The sequence below is a fragment of the Paroedura picta genome, chromosome 4 (assembly GCF_049243985.1).
Source record: "Paroedura picta isolate Pp20150507F chromosome 4, Ppicta_v3.0, whole genome shotgun sequence".
NCBI classification, from domain to species: Eukaryota; Metazoa; Chordata; class Lepidosauria; order Squamata; family Gekkonidae; genus Paroedura; species Paroedura picta.
In genome coordinates this window covers 109,309,244-109,333,765 of record NC_135372.1, presented here as the reverse complement: position 1 = coordinate 109,333,765, position 24,522 = coordinate 109,309,244, and the positions used below count along the sequence as shown (strand labels likewise).

The window sequence follows — 24,522 nt, the reverse complement described above, 5'->3', positions numbered from 1 at the left end:
TTGATTCCTTAACCATGCACTGAATTATGTACTTGACCAATATTCTCAATAAACTAATTTGGTCCTGGCTGGGAATAGGCCCCAAATCCACTTTTGCCAAGAGAGAGGAGAATGGGAATGACTAGGATAGTTGCTAAATTCTGGATATGCCATGTCCCCATTTCACTCTGGAGACAGTATAGTAGTTTCCTTTGAGGGAACCTAAAATACTACCTAATTTTCTTTTTTGTTTTTGCCACCAAGTTACAACTGACTTTTGGTGATGCTGTGGATCCATTGCCCTAGACTCCTTTGGTGGTTTCTTCTCCAAATACTAGCGAACAGATCTGACAAGATTGGAATACTCAGCTCAGGACTACCTTATATAATATATGGTATAAACATTGTTTGTCCTGACCAGTGGAGGAAAAATCAATTCTTTGCAGTACTAACACTGAATTAGTTTGTTTGAAGAACTAGATTGTCACTTCTGGGAGGTCTGAATTGAGTTAATGACTTCCTGTCCTCCAGAATATGCATATTTCTCATAACCTATTGACATTGCAATGTCAGAAGCATCTGCAACAATCCAAAGTTCAGTTTTTGATTAGCTGACTGGCATTTACTCCGTTGAGTCTTAAATCGGTTTAGCTAGCATCTCTTTCTGTACAATCCTAAACATAGCCACAGCCTTCTAAGCCCACTGATTTCAAATACCCTTTTAACTCCACTTCAGATTGCTATGTCAGTCAAAGAATAAACAGGATACATGGATTGAGAAGGCTTGGCTTTCATTGGCTCACATTATGTTTAGTGGGCCAAGGAATGAGCTATAATTGAGGAGACTTTAAGAGGGGGTGCAAAACTCTTCCTGTGCCCCAGAGATATGGACGAAGCACTATAGTCTCCATCCCATACACTATCCATTTATGTGCGGGCCTCTTCTTCTTGCTATACAAACAAATGGCTTAGCAATGAGGATATAACCTGCTCTCTACTTCTGTTTGGTCCATCCTCCACTGCCGCAATCTCACACAGACACGCAACATTGTCCACTGTCATCATAATTACAGGCCATCATTAGCTTGACTATAAAACCAACATTGGCTGGAATGCAATAAATTTGATTTATAAATGGCTCCCTTCCACTTGCTATCTTACAGCAACAATATCCACAGATGGCTTAAATAGTGCACAAGAGGCACAATGATGGTTTTCATGTCATATGGGGAAATCAAATGAGTGTAGCAAGCACTTGACTATCTCTTCATTTTGAATGAACTTGCTATATCATGTGCACCTGTGCTACAAGTTCCTTGACAGGCTGACTGAGCCTCCCAGAACTCAGCCTGATTCTACAATGTCCAACCAGGGCTATTTAAGAGGCTATGCTGTTCTGTTGCCCTTCTCTAGCCCTGTAGGAGTCAGGAACAGTTAAGACTAGAAGAACTAGGAACCTCTTTGTCTGTGTCTCACTGACCCTTGTGCAAGCCCTTTGGGGCTGCAAAGTAAAGGCTGAAACAAGCTTCCCCTGATCTGGTCACGCTAACTTTATGTTCCAGCTTAGCTGTGCCCAACAAAACAGTCTATTGCAGGGGTAGTCAACCTGTGGTCCTCCAGATGTTCATGGACTACAACTCTCATGAGCCCCTGCCAGCATTTGCTGGCAGGGGCTCATGGGAATTGTAGTCTATGAACATCTGGAAGACCACAGGTTGACTACCCCTGGTCTATTGGTTCATGGGAATTGTAGTATATGAACATCTGGAAGACCACAGGTTGACTACCCCTGGTCTATTGGACCACAGGTTGACTACCCCTGGTCTATTGACTACCCCTGGTCTATGAACATCTGGAAGACCACAGGTTGACTACCCCTGGTCTATTGGCCACAAATGTTTTTATATCTGGCTTTGGGTAGCTAGGTGGCTTCTGAGGACTAGTAGTTCTCAGCATGCCTATGAACTGCTGAGTCACTCTGGTCTGTCTGCCTGCCCTTCATATCATACTGGCTTGTTGTTGTTGTGTCCGACCCATCACGACCCCATGGACATACCTGGCTAGCCTCTTGCAAATTCAAATACCGCCATTCCTTCTGAGCACCATTCTGCTTGGCCTTGTGCCCTCAGTACCTGACACCACTGTTTGCCCGTTCTGCAGTATTGATAGTATAGTACCATTTAGGAGGCAATAGGAAGGAGCCATCAAAGTGGAGAAAATGCCTTTGTGTATCTTGGCACACACCACACACTGCTGTATTTCAATAACGGTGCCATCTAAAGCAGAGTTGCACCCCTATAAGTCACTGCACTGTAGCTAAGTACTCCAATTATACTCTTTCTGTCTTAAACAAATACGTGAATACAATGGTCAAAGGGGGATGGGGGAATAACAAACTGATAAAATTCAGATATGATGCTGTTTGATAAAGTGATGCTCTGGAGGGGATTGATCTGCCTTTCTTTGAAGGCATTCACACTTGTTATTTGGGGAGTGCTTTTGGCTTTGTGCCCTGGTTTTTGAGGAACCAGGTGGGGCAATGCATTGTATCAGTTGCATCTTATTTGAAAGCTGTTCTCCTAAATTCAGATGGCCATGCTAATCCATGATGCTTTAATTTCCTGGTTAGACTGCTAACAAAAACTGACCTTAGATGCTTTGGCTAGTGCAAAATGTGGCAGATTGTGTAATGACAGTTACCAAGGAGTATAAGCACAATTCTCCTGTCTTGAAACAGCTGCCCTGGATGCCATTTTGTTCCCAAGCGCCATTCATGATTATGGCTATTACCTTTAAAGCCCATCTTGTCCTGGGGCCCTCCGACCTGAACGAGTGCATACCCTGGTATGAACCCATGGGACAGTTGAGACCATTCCAGAACGGCCTTTATACTGATGGTGTCATAAGCCTCCTTGAACCCATGTTGGAAACTTATTTTAAATTATAAGCCTGATTAGGATTCTACTCTGTTTTATCCCAGAAAAGTGAATATAAAGAGCCACTTTCCCTCCATCTTCCCCCACCCCCTTCCATATCATGCTGGATCCAGACTCTCCACACAACAGACACCCTGTAGGGTAGATGGGGCCGAGAGAGCTATGAGAGTGCTGTGACTGGCCCAAAGTCACCCCGCTGTCTGCCTGGGGAAGAGGAGTGGGGAATCTGACCCAGTTTTCCAGATTAGAGCTGCTGCTCTTAGCCACTACACCAAGTTAGCAATTAGAGAAGTTGTTCTGGTTGGCAGTGTTTCTCATCTCTACACTTGGATAATGTCTCTACTGAACTTTTCGTGTTTGCTGAACTTTTAATTGTACATAAAGCTTATTTACTGTCCCCTCCAGTTTATGAAGCTATCTCATTGGTTTGAGCTAAAACTTTAGCACATATTTATTGGTTTCATGCGGCTACCATGGGATCTGTTGTTCTGGGAAGTTTTTGATAGAGAGCGGTTACTTTGTAGGATATGTCATTTAAACAGACTTTTTGCATAGGGCACTAGAACAAAGCCACTCTGAGAACTCGCAAGATTTGCTGGCAGGACATTACATGTTAGAAGTATACATTTAAATGGCCTGTGCTTTTCTGTCTGTAATAGCATAGTTTTTAATGTGTCCGCTACATGGAGGCTTAAGAGCTTTTCACAGTGCAGTCCTAAATAGAGTTATATCCCTCTAAGGCATTTGAAATCAAGGGGCTAAGAAGGGTGTAACTCTGTGTAGGATTGCACTGTGTATAAAGTAGAAAATATATTTGCCAAGTCTCTCAAAGGTATGTTAGAGTGGATCTACCCAAACTCACGTCCTATCTTTTGCTGTAGCAGTTATTGTTTCACTTTGCCTACCTGAATTTCTTTATGGATGTCAGAAGAAAACAAAAGCCCCTAGTTGAAAACAGGTGGAAGGCTTGTGCAAATCATTTGCACACACAACAATGTGTGTGTGTTGGTGTGTGTGTGCTCGTGAATGCTGTATGCCCAGTTGTAGGCTGAAGGCTGGCTGGCTGGCTGCATCACTCACTAAGCAGTGTGATTTGTAGACTTTTTGTGCATGTGGACCTCTGAGGCGATTTCAGTGTAGCTGCAGTCACCGCATGCATAGTCAAGGAAGAGCATCTCCAACTCCATAGAAACACGCAGCCCCCATCTCTGCCGCTAATTGTATGTGTGGAGCGGACTGAGGAACGTGCAAGGCAGCTGGGCTCAGGAGCAGAGGTCTGCCTGGTAAGCGAATGCTCACAAAGTTGCTTGCTTCATTTCTGTTTCCCTTGAATGGTGATCAGGGTTTTCTCTTTCCTTTGCTGACTGTACATCAGGTTTATGCGGCTTTGGGACGGAGATGTGGGTTTTGCTTTGAGACGTTTGGTGCTGGGAGAGCCAGCATGTTCTTGGAGCTACTTTGAAACAGACAAAAGGCTTTCTCCTTTGTTTTGCAGAATACAACCAGCAAGCTGCATTCCTCTCTTCCCCCCCCCCTGCAGATGTTCCATCTTTTTGCAGATGTGTGTTCCTAGCATTTTGTTTTGTTTTTGTTTTCCTCAACTCCCGCCAGAGCAGCCCGTGCAATTCTTGCCGTAGGTCCATTCAAGTGCACATGTGAGCCTGTTAATCTCATTTCCCAATACTATTCCTCGTTTAACTTTCTGTCTCGGTTCAGGTTCCTTTCAATATTTTTCTTTTCTCATTGTTCATGTGGAATTCCATAGTTTTCCGTTTGCCTTCTACAGCAGGCTGCTTTGATTGCCTGGGCTGATATTTTCCCTGCGACTCTGTGTCAGACACTGAGATCAGTGTCATTTCATTTCAGATTCATGGAAGCCCTCGGCTTGCTCATATAGAGAGATGTAATCATTTTGTTTTGTTGAACCCAGGGATATAATCACTAACAATCATAACAGTCATCAGGGTGTGCAGAAAGATAGGGCTGTTCTCTGTGTCATGCCTGACTGTTTAATTATACTTGAATACTACACAATCATGTCCTGGTGGGAGTAAGAGTGGTGTGTGTGTGTGTGTGTGTGTGTGTGTGTGTATGTGGTGGATTGGAGCTATTGTGAACCGAACTCTCCTGGGAGCACTAAGCACATCAAAAGCGGGGATGCTAATTGGTGCTACCTTGAAATTGAGTTCTATTTGTTATGCTACAGTGTGTTAGTGTTTGACAACATCGCAGAAAACTGAGCAGCTAGCATGGCAGGCTGAGCGCCAGGAGCACAGCTCTTAGTAGAACCTGGTCTCCAGAAAGATGCTTTGGACAGAAGCCAGGGTGTTTGTTCCTCTGGGTGAAGTGCAAAAATTCCACTATGTCCTAAGTGCTTTAGAAACTGACCATGAAAAATCATGTTCCCCCATTCTTTCCAAACTTGGAAGGAGAAGCAGATCTCCTATTTAAGCTGAATCAATAGGTCAGTCCATCAGATGCTTTCTTAAATTGACTCTTCTCCCCACCCACCATCATCTCCACTGAGTGGTGCAACTCTTGTCAAAAACATGACCCTGGATTGCCTGACCTGAGTGCTGAACCTGATCATTATGGCCATTTGCTTTAATGTGATTTTATGGTGCATGGTATTGCCATGACTTGGGTCATCAGGGGTGGAAGAAGGGGCTTGCCACTTGTCTGTGAAATATCTTGGATCAGGAACTCATGCTTCCCTGTGAAAATGGCAGCTGTGCGTTACATTTTAAGTGCAAGACCTCTTTCTTTTTTTACAAGCTAATAGAGACAGCAGCAATAATCCAACAACACAGGAGCAGAGACTCCCTGTGCATCTAGCTGAGCATAAGTATCAGCTCGCACTCCACTTTGCAAACAAAGAGTATTGCCAGGACGCACAGTACAAGGGGTGAGATACTACATGGCATGAAGGGAAGTTCTGCCCATGCAGAAACCTTTAGAGAAGCTGGAAAAGGTCTCTTTTTTCAAAGGACTGCAAAAAGCTAAGTTTAAATCATTGTGAAACTGATCTCTAGGCTGGGCAGACTATGTGGAGGGCAAAGCTCCTGCTGTACCATTAATAGTTGTATAGATCAAAGCTGGGATTTTGGAAGGTACAGACTGCCATTCAAAACTGAGCAAAACAGTATCAAGTAAATAGTGTACTTCTGTACTATTCAGGTACAGAAGTCCTGTCTTCCTTTGTATACCAGCACTCTTATGATCCTAATGCTACTTAAGACCTCGATGATTCCAGAACCTGACAGGTTAGACAAGAAACAGTGCTGGGTCTATCAACATGGTGTGGAGAAAAAGAAGGACATGTGTTGATCAGATACTTTCCCCAGCAAAAGTTTCATGTGGCATGCATGCTGTACTTCCCAGGCAGCAGAGAGCATCTACACCGCCTTTGAAGGGGGGGGGGGGGAGTGCAGCTAACCAAACAGCTGACCTGTCATTGCCAGCTGCTTGGTGTGGTGCTTTTTAAAATGCCTCCCTAACACCTTCCCTGCAAAGACATAGGGAGTAATTTAGAGTGCCTTCGAAAGACTTTGCAGGCAGCCTTGCAAGTCTTTGGAAGGCATTTAAAGAACGCCATGCCTGTCAGTATCATCTGTCAGTTGGAGAGCTCTTTAAATGATTTCTCAATGCCATTTCCAGCAGCTCAATGCTTCAAGACATTGAGAAGTCATTTAAAGCATGCCCCACATAACAGCTGATAGTGATAGCCAGGGCAATCTTTAAATGCCTTCCAAGGAAGCCATTTAAAGAGCACCCCACTTGTCATGCAGAGCACTCTTTAAATGAAGGTGGGGGGAACATTTTTAAAAAGTGGGTGGCTTCCCAGCTTGGGGGAAAATTTAAAGGAAGTGGGTGCATATCTGTCATTATCAGCAGTTTGGTGCACCAATCTCCCTCTCACTCCCCTCTTTTAAGGTGCTGCCTGATAAAATGGGGAGGGGGGGATGCAATTAAATGGGCTGAATCATTGCCAAATTGCCGAATCATGATGTGGCCACCTCTGATTAGGACTGTTTAAATGCAGAGGATGGGCAGTTCAATTTGGATAGATCCAAAGGTCCACATTGATCCACATTGATTTGGGTATTTTTTGGCTATTGTGAGCTGAATTGCCCATCCTTAGTACCTGGGGTACTAGAATCAATGGTAGATGATTTATGCATTTAATAATATAATTATCCATGTTATTTGCTCAATGCAACAAACCCACACCTTTCTTTAAAATCCTCACAGTTCAGTCCCCTGCATGAAAGGAACACAAAGCAATGCAGTCAAGCAAAGAAAATCACCATGAAACTGACAAAACATGTTTTGAATTTCACTACCATAGCTGCAAAACTCTATTTTATTTATCTCTAGGGCTGATTCTCCACCACCAGTCCCCTTCATTGACACACAAGTGCCATCTTCTTGTACTAGTGTTAAGCTGCCATCATCGGTAATGGTTTTTTCAAATGCAACTTCTAAAAATTTTAACTGCCCACACATACACACCAGCTGATAGGCAGATGCCACATTCACTGCTGAGCTTGATTGGTATAACATGGCCTGATATCAGTCTTGGCCCCTATCCTTCCTCCACCTTTTTATTAAAATCCTTACTGTTCAGTCCCTTGCATGAAACAGAACATCTGGAGACAGATGGGGCAGTGGAAAAAATGGAGGAACTCTAGGGTTGCTATGGGAGGGGAAATAATGCCACATTTTGTGGGGAAATGCTTGCTAGTCTGTTCTCTGTATGGGTAAGCACACATACTATATTCTCTTTCATTTCAAAAAGACTCCCACCTGTACTTCAGTCTTTCTGTATTAAAATTTCCCCCCAGCAATAAAAGTTTAGCAATACATTCATATCCTCATCCTGCTTGTAAAAAAAAAACACATCAAAATGTATATGATGGAAAACGTAAGCAATAGTATATCTTGTACAGTGATGAAAGGGGAACGATGGTGGAAGTGGGAGGGAAGACCTCAATGTGGGCAGTGTAGTGGTCTCTGAGAGGCAAAGGGGGGCAACTAGAGGTAATTTGAATGCTTTTGAATTGTCTTCAGCTTGGAAGTGAAGCAAAGAGAAAAACTGCCACAAAACCACTCTCAGAAAACCTGGGGTAATAGCTACTGGAACACAAATTGAAGGGAGGAAAATCAGTGCAGAATGAAAAAGAAAAACTGAGGGACATGCATGGTGAAAGTGAGGGAAAGTACCCATGCATAATAGGCCATTATCCAATCATTAAGAGTCATCTATTTACAAAAGAATAATCAGCTGGCAGAATTACAGATTAGAAACAAAATATAGTTAATCCCCAAACAGGCATTGTTACTGATACTTATTTTTTTCTGTCAAAGTTCATCTGTAGATCAAACATGCTTGGCAGTTAAGATTCCATTCCACGTGTACCATCAAAGTTTGAGTAAAACCAGTGAAATGTAAAATCATTTCAACACCCAGTAAGAAGTAGTTGCAGTTAAAAGAAATGACAGTGGCAAATGCAAGAGAAAAGGGGGAAGTATTATTATTATTATTTATTTAATTTATATACCACCCTTCCATACTGACTCTTTCATCAAACGAAAAAGAAAGGAACTCTGCCAGACAGCAGAACAAGAAGAGCAGGAGAAAACTGCAGAATTGGACCTACATTGATATTCTTCTTCCTGAGTGTTAAGAGCACTTCATATACATTAACTCAATGGTCCTGACAACAGTCCTGCCACCACTATTATCATCCTCAAGTTATAGGAAAGAGGCTGCGGCTGTGAAAATAATGGGTTGCTGAATAGTCAGGCCATGGCTGGAATACCATTTGGACCAAGAACCCCTCATCTACAGCAGTTCTCCACATTTCTATGAGGAGCCTAAGGCATTAGAATAGAACTGTATGCAACTGTTTTGAAGAATCCTCCTCCCTTAGCTGAAACAAAACTTTATGGGCAAAACAGATGTGATGCTGCAAGATCCACAAATTAGGGTTACCATCTTTCGAAAAGCAAAAAAGAGGACATATGTCGTAACTGATTACTTAAAACAAATGATCACTATGACAAATCTCATACCTCTGTTTAAACTGTGATTTAAACAAATACCTCTATTTAAACTGTGATAGTTGCTACTCACGAGGAATATTCCTGACCTTCCATCCCAAAAAGAGGACATTGTCATCAGTTAAGAAACAAGTCACAAAAAAGAGGACATCTGATAACCCTACATAAATGTTATTTCCCAGTGATTTTTAAAGGGCAGCAGCACCCATACAAAATCATGGTGTGCAGGGAGAGTGGCTTTAATTGTTGTTCCTTCCACTCTGATTTCACTGATTCAATCTATATCCCTTCCCTGTTTGTTCTGGAAAATAAAAAATGCAGGAACTCTCTCTTTGTCTCCCCCACCCCTTCCAGGGCTAATCACAGCACATGGAGCTATGTGAGTTTTAGCTGGTGAAATTATATGGGTACAGGATAGCTAAATCCCACACCTGGTCTCAATCCAAACCAGGAACACTGCACAGCAGCTGTTACCTTTCTCCCAAATGCTGGAAAGTTTCCTCCATAAATCTCTGGGCCTTATGTCTGTTTTACCCTAAAACAGACACAAGAAGGTAAAAGTGAAATTCCCTCTGCCTCCTTGAATCAGCCTAAGAAGCTTTCTTTTCAATGAAAAACTGGTCACAGGGGACCAAGCAGTATATGACTCTGTTCAGCATGAATATGGCAGCAGAATCATTGTTTGGCATCGAGATGGACAGCTTGCTAGAAGTTTGCCACAGTAACCGTGCTGCTAGGCAATTCAGGAGCGGCTGGTTCACCCCAGTATAAGGACTGAACTGTGTGTAGTCAGCATTATTGAGTCATTTACAGATGTTGCTATAATGCATTATGGTGAAATGTCAAGAGGTTAGCATGCAGCTACACACTATAATTATACACAGCGTGGCTTATAATAGCTTATTAGATTGTCATCTGTTAAGCGTAAAGCATCGACAACTGTTACTGCCACATTTATAATGCCCCAAGAGAGCTGCTGATTAAAGCACAAAGCATCCTGATTGTCACTAAGGGAAATTTCTGTTCTCATGGGAAACTGATTTCTGTCTTCTACAGAGAACTGGTTGTCTCCTGGAGGAACATCAGAAGCCCCTCACAAGGTTCATCAGCAGATGTCCTCAATCCAAGTTCATTGCCCCCCGGCCTCATTGATTGTTCTGCTTGTGAGACAAACCCTTTATGTAAAAAAGCATCTGTAAAGGGCCCACATCATACAAAGTTCTCTCACAAAAAAAGCATCTCTACCCAATGGGGCAAAGGCTTACATCATACCAAAAGAATATGAAAACTGGCCATCAGCCTTAGAATAATGTGATAGATTTTTGCTGCATTTGCTACATTTATTATTTATTATGAGCAAGATACCCTTCATTCTTATGGGTATAGAATACCTGGGGAGTGAACTTGGGCTATTATAAAGATCCATGGAGGGATGCAATGTGTAGAGAGGACTTCATTAGACATGATGCTTGAACATCTGAGATCAGAGTTTCTGAGCATTCCTCCCCCGCCCCTTCTAAATAGCATCCCTTCTAAATAGCATCCATGTACAGCCTCAGTTGAAAAGGACTCCAGTTCAGGGAGGAGGGTGATTGAACAATTTCCCTTTGCTCCATTTCCTGACTTCTACTTGCCCCAATAAGAGCCTCTTGTGGTGCAGAGTGGTAAGGCAGCCGTCTGAAAGCTTTGCCCATGAGGCTGTGAGTTCAGTCCCAGCAGCCGGCTGAAGGTTGACTCAGCCTTCCATCCTTCCGAGGTCGGTAAAACGGTAATGACTGGGGAAGGCACTTGCAAACCACCCCATATTGAGTCTGCCATGAAAATGCTAGAGGGTTTCACCCCAAGGGTGACCGCTGCTTTAATGTGGATACCTGGCAGTCAGTTTCATGTATATATGTGTATGTGACACATTGCACCACTCTGTGAGATCTGTGTCAGTAAGGAACTGGCCATCCACTGTCAAGGAAAGGAGTTGGAGGTTTCCACAATGCTTTAGAGCAGGGGTAGTCAACCTGTGGTCCTCCAGATGTCCATGGACTACAATTCCCATGAGCTCCTTCCAGCATTTGCTGGCAGGGGCTCATGGGAATTGTAGTCCATGGACATCTGGAGGACCACAGGTTGACTACCCCTGCTTTAGAGGAAGAAATGAAAAACATTCTCATGTGGAATAGAATAAAAAGGTGTGCTTGTGGCCCCATTGAGCTGGAGAGCCATACCTGTTCTTTGCCATGCCAATCTCAAATATTAAAAGTCTAAGTTGCTTTTCTCTGCATAGACTCATCCAGGGTTCTGCTCCTGGATGCTACTGAAGGGTGATGGAGTGCCGGATGAGTGGGTTGGAACTGGTTTTAATAGACTGAATAGGTCAATAGACAGAAGCATACTTGTTCTTCAGAGCACTTAGATGGTGTTCTCATCTCTTCACTCCCTTTGTTTCATCTATGCTGCCGTATTAAGTGCTCATGGAACAATTCACTGGGTTATATTGTGGGTGGTAACTTGCTTAAATCTAAATTTTTCAGTCAGTATCCACAACCATGCATGGCGAGTAATTATCCTCCCTTCATTGCAGAAGCAATGGATATATTATGCTTATAGGTTACAGTGACTAATAGAGCATATCTTAATGGAAATCTGTAGTCGGAAGAAGCAAGAGCCACTACTTTTGAGGTTCCTGGTACCAAAGGGAACTTGGATCTCATTGAGCTTTAATTGGATGCAAAGGACAATCATAGACTTATGAATCTTGACTATTTCTTTTCGATAGCCTCTGCTGCTGAGCTAATAAATGATTTATTTTATCTTGCCAACTGTGTTGAACTTTGCTTTTTCGCTGGTTTTTAGCCTGAAGCATCTTTCTCCAGCAAATCTGAGAGTGTTTTCTTTTTCCTTACCCTTTCCTTTTGAGCTCTGATCTGATGCTGAGTTTATAGAAACATATTAAGATTGTCCAACCTCCCAGTCATTATTTGGCTTGCTACAGTAAAGACACAAAAGCACAATCCAGCCTTGCAATAATTTTCTGCATCAGAATACCAGTTGATTGTATCTCTTGAAATAAGGACTACTGGAATCCAAACACACTTGAACCAAATCCTTTCCTGACAAAAATGATAATGATTTTAACTTTCAATGTCAGGGAAAAATTCAACAGAGACAGCATGTGGACCAGCCCCAATCAGATCAGGTAAAAGCTACTTTCTATGGGTGACAGGAACAGAACAAAATTTGAGTCCAATGGCACCTTTAAGGCCAACAAAGATTTATTCAAGGCATGAGCTTTCATGTTGGTCTTAGTCATTGGACTCAAATTTTGTTGTGCTACTTCAGACCAACATGAATCTAACTTTCTGGCAGAAACAGTGACTTCTTCCATCCCCCAGCATCAGGAACCTCTGGATGGATTCTATTAAATGCACATATAGTATACATTTAAAATAATTTTAAGCCTATTTTTCTGTTGTGGGAATGCTTGTTCTATAGACAGATGAAGATCTCCACTGTGGAATTCAGGTCACCCTCACAGGTCTGCATTCCCTGCTGTTCAAAGGAAGGAGGCCATGACAGCTAAATCAGTTTCACACTCAGGGTTTATTGAACCAGGCCCTTTGGAAACCTCTAGGATGATTGGACATGTTAGAGAGAGAGAGAGAGAGCAATTCTAATATACATGGAGAAGGAAAGTTTAAATTATTTTTGATCATCTCTGGCTGTTCAGAGGGAAAGGGGGGGCAGATCAGAGTAAGCTGGAGACCCACACAGCTCTCCCCCAATCCTCTGATAGTAGCTGACACCCAAAATTATTCTTAAGGAAAAGAGTGTCTTTTAAAATATAGACCCCCTAACTTGAACCCTGAACTGAAACCCTGGTAAAGTGGGGAAAGTTTAGTGTCTGATGGAAGATGAGAACAGGAGGACCTAGGACAGAGCTAGGGGATAAAAAAACGAACTCATGTTCCTTTGCATGACACATCCATAAACTAAGCCAATTCAAAGGTTAAAATTGATCCCCAAACCAGGAATAGTGTATGTGTGTTTTAATAGAAAAACTCCCTGTTTTTAAAAGAGAAATTCTCATAAATGTGAAGTGGTATATCTCCTGCCATCACCATAACTGTAAAACTAATCCTATCTGTTTTCTTACAGACTCAGGAGTCCAATTATAGAGTTAGTCATAGCCAGTAAGAGTCATCTCCTCCTGGGAGACATGTAGGCAGGTAATTATGTACATTGCACATCATTGGGAGGATAGAAGGAAATCAATGGCATCTCCTACCTGTGGAGATTGGCTCCCATGAAGATTGGGAAGCCCTTATTAAGGGTTAGCCTGCTTCCCATCCCAGGACAAAGTGTGTAAACTAGGCCTGATACCAAAGTTCATAAATAGCAGACTCAAAATCTTTTGAGGTCCACAATACCCAATTGTGTTGCAAGTCAAGCTACACTGCTTGGAAATTCTTACTTTCACAGAGCCAGTTTGGTTTGGTGGCTAGCAGCACCAACTTTTTCGGAACTGAACACAGAAGGTTGCTGTGGGGGAGGAGTTATCTGAGCCCTTTGTGCTCCTGTGTGGAGTACCACAAGGGACAATATTCTCCCCTATACTTTTTAACATCTGCATGCGCCCTCTAAGCCCTGCTGGTCCGAGTCTTTGGGCTAGGATGTCACCAATAGGCGGATGACACCCAGCTCTACCTCCTGATGGATGGGCAGATGGAGTCCCTCCCAGAAACACTTCCAGACTGTTGTTGTTGTTAGGTGCGAAGTTGTGTCCGACCCATCATGACCCCATGGATGATGATCCTCCAGGCCTTCCTGTACTCTATCATTCCCCAGAGCCAATTTAAGTTCACACCAACTGCTTCAGTGACTCCATCCAGCCACCTCATTCTCTGTCGTCCCCTTCTTTTGCCCTCAATCGCTCCCAGCATTAGGATCTTCTCCAGGGAGTCCTTCCTTCTCATGAGGTGGCCAAAACCTCAAAACTTCTAGACTAGACTTCTATAATTTGCTCTACGCAGGCCAACCCTTGTCTCTGACCCAAAAATTGTAACTGGTACAAAGTCCGGCTGCAAGAGTCCTCACTAGGTCATTGTGGAAGACCCATATCTAGCCGGTGCTACAGCAACTGCATTGGTTGTTGGTTAGCTTCTAGATCAAGTTCAAGATTCTGGTTCTGACCTTTAAGGCTATATGCAGCCTGGGCCCAACCTATCTGAGGGACCTCTTGTCTCCCTATTCCCCCCCATAGGGGTCTTCGCTCTGTGGGTATGAATTTGGCCCTGGCTCCGACCTGGTAGAATGAGCTCCTGGAAGAGCTGAGGGCCCTGATGGAGCTCTCTGGGTTTTGCAGTGCCTGTAAGACAGAGCTCTTCCACCAGGCATTTGGTTGAGGCCAGGGCAGAGACCGGGGTTACTAGATCCTTGGTTCCCTCCCTGCCCTTTTGCAATCTGGGCTCTCCACCAGGCTAACATCACTTAGGGTCATCTATTGGAGCAACAACAACTGTGAGCAGCAGAGCTGAGGGTCTGCAAAGTAGTTAGGTTGTTGAGTATGCCACTTGTGATTGTAATGGGAGCTTTATATGCATTTTATATTCTTATGTAAATTGCCACAGGCTGGCTGGGTCAAGAGTGGCAGTCTATAACTCGAATGAATGAATGAATGAATGAATGAATGAATGAATGAATGAATGAATGATCTGGCAGCCAGGTTTGATTCCCCACTCATCCACATGCAACTAGCTGGGTAACCTTGGGCTCGTCATGGACGTGATAAAGCTGTTTTGATGAAGTAGTAATTTTGGAGCTCTCTTAGCCTCACTTAAACTCACAGGGTGTCTGTTGTGAGGAGAGGAAAGGGAAGACAATTGTAAGCTGCTTTGAGACTCCTTCTGGTAGAGACATGAAAACCAACTTGACATCATGTGGAGGGATCGGAAACTGACGCCTACATTTGGTGAGCATAAGACAACGTTTCTTGTGTGTAGAAATGCTCTTCTTCATAATTAAAGTAAAGATACATTGAAAGCATGTGTGTGTACTTTGCACCTCCTTGATTCATTGCATTAGTAGTAGTCAGTAGTAGTCAATAACTACTGAAAGCACCCTGTGTAACACTTCTTGCCCATAATCCTTTCTTTCCACTGATATCTCCCCAACACCACTCTTAGTCTAGACCCCACAGTCTTCCAAATTTGAACCGGTTGCTACTTTCCTCCCTGTGACTCCATCTTTTATGGTAACCAATATTGTCGCTTACCAGGATAGGGCTCTGTTTGCACCTGAGAAAGACTGGGCAGAAGTAGTAGATGTCACACTGCAACAGCCATACCTTCTGTTGGATGGCAGTCACTGAGTATCTGGAAGGAAGGAAGAAGAAGAAGAGTTGGTTCTTATATGCCGCTTTTCTCTACCCGAAGGAGGCTCAAAGCAGCTCACAATCACCTTCCCTTCTCTCTCCCCCCAAGAGACACCCTGTGAGGTGGGTGAGGCTGAGAGAGCCCTGATATCACTGCCCCATCAGAACGGATTTATTAGTGCTGTGGCAAACCCAAAATGACCCATCTGGCTGCATGTGGGGGAGCGCAGAATTGAATGAGGCTCACCAGATTAGAAGTCTGCACTCCTAACCACTACACCAAACTGCCTTACCTCCTCAGTTCCCACAGAACAATTTCCAAGGAGTACTGTCAAAAAAGGGGAGTCAGTTTAGAACTGAAAGCAGAAATCCCCCCTTTTCAAGCATTCACAAATAGCACTTGCAACTGGAGATCCACTTGAGTGGATGGAATATTTAACTAACATGAATGAAACGATTTACAGTAATTATTGATTGATATGAATTTATGTTAGAAGGCGAGAATTGAAATGTGCTCTGGCAGCGGCCGTTAATAGCCCGTGAGATAGTCAGGCAGACTTCCGAGTCATGCAAGGTAAACTTTCAAATGCAGCTTATCTGAGCTGCTGCTCTGGAAGTCCTTTTTGGCGTAAAATGAAAATGTAAAACAATCCAATGCTAATACTGTTCTCTCAGGACTGTGGTAACTCAGATTTGGTGCTGCTTCCTTGTTAGGCACTGAGGCAACAATGTGCCCGTATGGAGTCTGATAAGGCCAGGCCAGTGTTTCATAATAATTTGCAAGGCTCCCTCACAATTAAATCCTTCCATGCAGTGGTCAGAGACCAGAGCAGGTTGCTGCAACCTGAATCTCTTGCTGTGTTGTGGACTGAATTATTAACTCCTCATTATCGTGAGTTAGTCTACCACTGTTCCTACACCACCTTTATGCCTGCTTGAGACCTTTCTTTCTGAACTGTGCTTTTGGAAGTGTATTGTTTGCCCTTTCTGAAAAGCTCCCATACAAAAGACCAGGCTGGCAAGAAGCCTCTCCCAGTGCTGATGCGCTTACAGTGTCTCAGTAGCCCCAGTCAGACAGCTGAGGTGGCTTACTGATCCATTCGTCTCATGACAATGCCATCAAATTCATCTCAAAAAGTATGCAGCAGAGGAGAAGCCCCTTCTTTCTTTGGCTTGGGGTGGGAGGGTAGGAAGAGGGGCAAAGTGACCAAGCAGGCAAATGGAGGCAGCCAAAAATGAGATGGAAAATCCTAGCAAGCAAGTAATGACCCAGTGCTAGGATAGTTGGACTTGGGAATGCAGTTCCGCTTCTTAGATGGAATAACGCTTGTGCTAGAGGGAATCAGGAAGGTTTATACAGGGAAATACAGAAGGCTGGAAGGCTCTGAAAAATTGTTGCAGGAATAATCTGATTGCCCTTTCTAAATTGCCTTAATGCAAACTGTAATTCCCATTTTCCCACTTCATATATAATGGTGGTTGGCACACCCTGTGCACAGAGCTGCTGTCTTTTATTTCCCAGGGCAAATAACTTGTTTCATTCAAACCAGCTTCAGTAGATGGATATTAGAGAGTTTGCTACCGCTCATTCCATCCTTTCTGAAATTCTTACCCATTTTCTTAACAAGAGACACAATCAGAGATGCACTCATATGATCACTTTAACTCACAACTCTTTTGTTACATAATATCTGCATAAGATATGTAAGCACATATTTAGTGGATAAATATGCCAGACCACATCTGGCACACTCTCCATGCAAATGTATCTAACAGGGATTCCTATTACTGACTAAAGAGTACCAGATGGCACAGAGGAAAATGCGTATGAGCACGTAAGAATCTATGTCACACTTCCAAAGATCCCCGATGAGCAGCAGGAGACTCTACCCCCTTGCTTCACTAAAATCCACTAATGACCCACTGCTCCATGAACTTTGAAACAGCTACTACTGACCTTCACCACATCCTGTGATATTGGGTTTCATAGACCAGTTGTATGACTGAGGAAAAGAGATTTTCCTTTAGCATACTGTATCCCTCAATTTGTCAAGTTTCTCCAGTGAGATGATGTTCTGGTGAAAGATTGGGGCCTCAGTTTCCAATTTCAGCAGATGTCTAATCTCTCAAAATTAATTTCCAAAGCATTTCAAATATACCATCAACTAGGGTTGGAAAGCATTTATGGGATTCTTCCTGCAAATGTCATGAACAGCTGGAATGAACAAAATCTGTTGTATACTTGAGGGTTATGCTGCCACCACCAAATTAATTATGGCCAGTTGACCCTACAAACTTGGTAAATAGAAACAGAAGAGCTATTTTTGTATCCCACTTTTTACTACCCAAAGGAATCTCAGATTGGCTTACAATGGCCTTACCTTCCTCTCCTCACAACAGACACCCTGTGAGGTAGGTGGGGTTGAGAGAGCTCTGAGAAAACTGTGACTGGCCCAAGGTCACCAAGCTAGCCTACAGGTGGAGGAGAAGTGAGGAATCAAACCCAGTTCTCCAAATTAAACGCTGATGTTTTTATACTACACCAAGCTGGCTCTCCATATAGTTTAGGGATTATTTATGTTTTATGGACATTGCCAGTATTTGAGTTTGGAACTCTTAGACATCTCAGATCCCTTTTAAGCCTTTCAATCAGGAAAGGCAGTTTCAAGCCAGCCACTAAAATCACAGCATCTTGTCACTGGAAATTTGTAAAAACTATTTAGTAGATTTTTATCCCATCCCTCCAAGAGCTCAGGATTTGTACAAGATTCTCCTACATATTATTCTCACAGGTACCCTGTGAGGCATATTAGGCAGAGACAGAAGTCATAAATGGCAGAGGGGGACGTTGAACCTGCATCTCACGAATCTTAGTCCAGAGCTCTAACCACTATACCACATTTGCTTTTTGTACTTCAGAGCTGTGACAAGGGTTTTGAGACGCTTGCCTCAGGGGCACAAAAGTTAGGGGTGCAGGAAAAGTATATCATGACTAAGATAAACACTGAGTTGTTATTTCTCTTGTTACCTTTGTTTTTAATTTTCTACCAACATAACAACTATGAAATTATAGGAGACGTAATTTTATATTCTTGCCCTTGGCACAAAATTAGCTAGTTAGGGTTCTGGATAGCTCATTTTATTTTACTGAAGTTGCTTTGTGGAAATGGTTGTGGAAAAAATGAAATCCCATATTGTGTGGCATGATACTGATAAATGGCACATTTCTCAGCCAATATTGTTTTGCTCTGTTTTGGTTTTTTAAAATTCATCTTCTTTGGAAGCAGTGTGCTCATGAGCCATTCCACCCAACTTGTGATGAAAGTGATGGCATCTCAAGATGCATTTTGTCAGGTTCACTTGGGGTAAGAATCAGAGTAAGGGGCTTCTCCTTGACATCATGAGTAGATTTACAAGGATGAGAGACGAGATTTACAAGGACTTTTTGGAGAAGAGAAATCATGCCTTGCTGGGACCTAGCCAGCGGTCTTTCCCACATTCTCATTTTACTCACTGGTAAGTTCCTGTTCCTTCTAGCTTGTCTCCCTTGTTGCACAATTTTTGTGTCCCCTCTAGTGGTTGATTCGATATCACACAGGTTTATTTCCAGCATATCTCCTGGCGGATAAAATAAGAACGTTGAAAAGCCCAGTGTGCGGTCTCACAGCTCCCTCATTTATTCTTCTCAGGGTAAATAGAATCAGGGTTTGCCAGAGCATCTTTGCTTGATCTTCTGTGAAAACCTGGATCAGGTTTTAAGTTAGGAGGTCAATATTTAAAATCAGTTTAGCATAAGAACTAATAAAACAAAAGCAAAAAGGTGGAATTAGCATCTGGAGGGCACTATTTTCTATCCTTGACTATGCTGCTTGGCTAATGTGTTCTGTTTTTTTATTCTCTTTCTTTGTATCCCCCCCCCATGTGCTCATTGCAAGCTCTTCTGTGTGTGTGTGTGGGGGGGAGTTACACATATTTCCATTCGGCTGCTCCATTTTATCTTTCATTTCTTCTTTTGTTCACAGTTGTTCACAGTTGCAACATCTGCTTTGTTCTGGAGCTTCATTGTGACTTCACAAACCTAAGATTTCTTAATTTATTTTCCACTTCCCTCTCCTTTGACGGTCTCCCCACCACCACCACCCCCGTTACATTCTCATTGTTTCCTGTATTTTAAAGTGTTGGGATGTCTCTATTTCCTTAGATTTTTTTCATCTGAACCAGACTCTCCTCCAGCCATATCCCTTTTCCATCCTCTTTCCCTTCCTTATTTGTCTATCATAATTAGGTTCTATTCCTCTGGACAGCACTTGTCTTTTAACAGGATTTTTATACAGCTTTGAGTTACAGATACAACAATAGCAGTATTAACTACTGTGGATATTAAGATACCAATGTATGTATTTCAAAGGATCACTAAGGTCTATTTTAAACCACATATACATCCCATTTTAAGAATACGTGAAATGGCCAGGCCAGATGACTTCTTCAGAATGTGTTGGGAACCTGGGATTCCGAGGGATTTTATTGGTTCTTACTGGGCAGAAGTTCAGACAAATGAAATGTGCAAGATGTCCTGACTATTGTGTGCATATTAAACTGGCCTTTTCAGTGGCTGATATACTTACTGCAGGTCCAGGTTTTTTTTTCATTATAAGGCATCTCACACGAAATTCATAATGCTCTGCCCACAATAAAAATGTATTCAGGTCTTTGTGCCTCCCGAATAGATGCATCCAGACATAGATTACATCTGCTATGAGCAGTATACTTGGGAGATACTCTGGTCTTAGAAACGTAGAGAGGCTTGCTTGATGCATGAACAATTCCAAAGACAATAGTCTTAAAACCTGAAGAGGAGAGTACCAAGAACAGAAATCCTGAGAACAAAGCAAGATTTCAGAAACAGCCACGATCCAGACCACGGCCACAATCCACAGCGTATGGACCCAGTGATCCACCTCTGAACAGCAATGTGCACTTACACCATTATTAAAATGCGGCTTCCCATTTAGCACAAGTTGGCAGGGGCTATTCTAGACCAAAAGGTTAGCCTCTAACATCCTCCTGGGTGCATTGAGCAAGTTGTGCAACTCTCTGGACAGTGGCCAAGGTCTTTAAAAGCTTTCCTGAGTGCCTGGATTCTCAAAGCCAGGCTGCTTATGGAGTACAGCAATTGCTTGGCTGATAACTCCAAATAGGAGCCTGACTGAGCAGCTGTTGGCCATTGTTACTGAGGGAACTGGTGAGCTGGTCTCAGGCTGGCCTGAGTGGTGATCTTATAGCTGAAAATCCTATGCTCAGTTATAAAAATAGTGAATTAAGATTTAAAAGAATTTTTGGGAAAGGCAGAACTTTATCTCTAGGAGAGGGACTGTGAAGGAGGTGACTTGGGAAATTTGCTGAAGAAAAGTTTTGAAACTTGCCTCTTTTAAATAGATGCACTCCCACAGCCATGCCGCTTGTAGTGGGCTGGTCTTATGTATGTGCCATGTCTTTTCTTGCATCAGGGTCATGGTAGATGGGCTGCTGGTGTCTCTTAGACCGATTATGCACTGGGAACTTTACTGCCCCAGCACCCGTGCAGGAGCACAAATCAGGGCTGGATGAGGTGCACCAGGCCAAATGCTCCCCCGTGTGGGTGCAGGAAGAGATAGAGCAACCTGCCACGATGAAAACTTCAGCCTGCAGCCCGGTATGAAACCTCCAGTGCATAAACGGTCTTACCGAAACCTAGAGTGCTAAATGTTATCACTGAAAGCTGTATTCCTCAACTGCTGTGAATAGGGAGCAGATACGAGGAATCCAAAGTGGGAAAGCACCACCGCCGGTCTACAGGCTGCTCTTATGACTATGTCTCTATCAGTTTCATGTGTTGTGCATCATGTTTATCACAGCATCTGACAAGGTTCAGTGGTTGCAACAAGGTTCAGTGGTTGCAACAGTATCCAAAGGTATACAAAACATGAAGCCGTGTCTCATACACCAAAAGCTAGAGCCAAACGCCAGCAGTCAAGACAATTTTATTGTGCCCAAGAAACAGTTAAAGTAATGAATTTCTCAGCATGCACCAACAGCAGCTACTAGTCTGATGCGTGCTGAGTATGCGAAAGAAGCTTGGATTGCAAAGGGAATAACATTTTCAGGGCAAGAGTACTCACCTTGAAATAAAACTGTTAAAAGCCTGGAGAATTCATATTGCAGACCTGTTATAGTCAAATAGGGATGGCATTGCTGTGCAGATACAGAGAAGTGCAACATTCATGTCTACAGGTGTGCATTACATCTGATGGACCCATACTGATGCAGGACACCACCCTGAATTTTTCAGATGGCTTAACATGGACTGAATGTAGGACATGAATTATATAAATGGTTGCACAGAAGCTATATTTCTGGCAATTGACAGGAGATTGCTAAATTGCTAGTATGCAAAAGTGCATTGCATAAACACCCTATGTTTTGGCTAGCAAGTCTTCTGTTGTGGCTAAGGAACTGAGACTAAAAATTTAGCAGCATCAGCTGCCACAGAAGTATTGAAGGAAAACTGTGCATAATGAGGCATGAAACATCCATTTGGGTGAGTCCTATGCATTATTTTACACAGGAACTATCATTGATGATACCTTCATCCCCTTGTCTCACAACTTTATTGATTGCCTTATTTTAAGGAACATTTTAAAAATCAAGTTTCTCATTTGCTGTCTACTTTTCCTAGGCATGATATTATAGGTAAGTTAGCAATAATGCTTCACTCTGTTCTGTACCTCTGATGTATATATGGGTAAAATTTGCCTTGAATGCATAGGGAAAAAAATAACACAGATATCGATAGAGCACATCCCTGAAATGAATTTAACCTAGTTTTTTTTTAAAAGACATTTGTTTTTTCTGATGGAAAGGTAGTTTAGTTGGTGAATTATCAGGCAGTGATTTCTGCTCATTTGTCTTTCCCATCGCAGACCTCTGCTTTGCCCCCATGTTGTTTCTAGAGGTCTGCTGACCCCAGAAACAAAACTGGAGGGGGGGGGGCTCAATGGGCTGCAGCAATTCTCTGCAAAGTCCACAGATGGTTGGATATACACCAGAGGATATGCACATTCTGCTTTGCAAGAAGATTTCTACATGGAACATTAGACACAAATTTAGGGCAGGTAATGAAAATTCCACAACCTGAGAGAGCTGGATTATCACTTTGTTGTCTATTGTTATTAAAATTCCACACAACTCTGCCTCACAGTACTAAGGACTGGATCCAGACCATTGGATTGGATGTAGAAAGGCTGTTATGTTCATTTGTGCAGAAGATTCCTCTTAGTGGAAAAACACTTTTTGGGGTGTGTGCATTTCTACACATGAGAGGAAATGAAAGGCTTGGCTTCTTCTGGAATCACACATCTGTGCTCCTACATAATTAGGGATCAGACAGTGGATGGGATGATATCACTATGGCAAACAGCCAATCAGGTCTGGATTTGAAATAAGGTCACAGGGAACAAGTGAAAGCAATTGTGAATGCAAGCGGCATCACTGTAAATGAAGACGCGGACATTTTTGTAAGGAACTGCTTGAAAATATTTGAAAGAAAATGTGCTTAACTTCACTCCATCAAGTAGTCCATTTTCAACACATGCTGGTGCTTTGTACTACCAGGCTCCACCACTAAATCTACCAAGTCGTCACTCTGAAAACCTGATCCTGTTCTGGGATTTCAGAATATTTTAAAGTTTCCACTAGTGTTTTGATTTCTATCTATCTATCTGTGGCGCAGAGTGGTAAGGCAGCCGTCTGAAAGCTTTGCCCATGAGGCTGGGAGTTCGATCCCAGCAGCCGGCTCAAGGTTGACTCAGCCTTCCATCCTTCCGAGGTCGGTAAAATGAGTACCCAGCTTGCTGGGGGGTAAACGGTCATGACTGGGGAAGGCACTGGCAAACCACCCCGTATTGAGTCTGCCATGAAAACGCTAGAGGGCATCACCCCAAGGGTCAGACATGACTCGGTGCTTGCACAGGGGATACCTTTACCTTTACCTATCTGTCTGTCTGTCTGTCTGTCTGTCTTTAGACTATTAGACTTATAGGGACTGCCCCTCTTGGCCCATGATAACATAACATGGATAACATAACATAATACTGCATAACATGCAATATTATAATCAATGCTTACATTCTGGGGTGGATTCAACCCTCCAAATTGCTTTCCTTCAGTCTAAGGAGCTTTTCTCCAACATAACTGGCAGTCCCTCCATCCATGAGCCTCTTAATTTGGAGGAAGCTCCTTATACTGGAAGAAAGTTTCAAATGTGAGCCAGAAGAGAAGGTGTAATACAAATATATTAGTAAATAAACAAAGTGCTCTGTGGAGTGGTAGGACAGGGCTAGGATCCATCTCACTGGCAGTCTGCGCAGCATGGTTAGCAGAATTAGCATGTTTGCTAAAATACTACTGAAAATACTATTAATTTAATTTATTTTTGGAATTCTATTCTGTTCTTCTGCAGAGGCTGCTGATTACAGCTGATTGTTCCCAGTAATGGAATTTAAGGCAACTACCATCTCATTTCATTTTCTTATGGGGAAATGCAGATGAAGGCATGACCCTATCTGTTGCAGAAATTCATCAGAAAGAAAAGAATTATCTGGGTTGACTTATCTGAAATTCACTGTGCCTGACTAGGATCTACAAGGAACTGTCATCTGAATATCTGCTGATCTATGAATGATATTGGCTAGGCTGCTAATCAACTGTGATAGTCTCCATATGCTGGCTAGAAGTGTCATCCAAATGCCACCTGTTTGCCAGTTTCCCTACTGTGGATCAATTCTAAAACAATCCTGAATTTCCATCTGTTTCCCGAAGTCTTTCTCTTGCCAAGAGTTACTTGAGTGAGGAGAGGACAGATGCTTCACTCTGCCCACTCCAGCTGCTAAGTATCCATGTGTTCCATTTCCAGTTGTCACGTGTATTACTTAGCAGCAGACTTTGGGCTCACCTCTAAATTTGCAAACCTACACCTGCATGGATGCTGCATCGCTTCATATACAAGTGCAGATCATCCTTCTATCCCTTCTGCAAGGTGATGAATGACTACTGGTTTCTGGGCCAAATCTAGGAGAACACCTTGCTTGTAGTTGACAACCCCAAGAGGAAATGGCAATTGTGCCCATGGAACCGGCCAGAAAT

At 42.9% G+C, this 24,522-nt stretch overlaps 1 protein-coding gene across 9 annotated transcripts in view; it reads left to right on the top strand.

The window, feature by feature from the left end:
- SYT6 (synaptotagmin 6) overlaps positions 1-24,522 on the top strand; it is a 163,254-nt gene that overhangs the window by 21,669 nt on the left and 117,063 nt on the right. For 4 of the 9 annotated variants that reach the window (XM_077334966.1, XM_077334962.1, XM_077334964.1 and 1 more), the window contains exon 1: positions 3,997-4,198. The exons of 4 other annotated variants lie outside the window; for them this stretch is intronic. The gene's annotated coding sequence lies outside the window, so the exon portion shown is untranslated. Of the gene's footprint in view, positions 1-3,995; positions 4,199-24,522 lie in introns of those variants that run through there. One more of the 9 variants, XM_077334961.1, reaches the window with a different exon arrangement.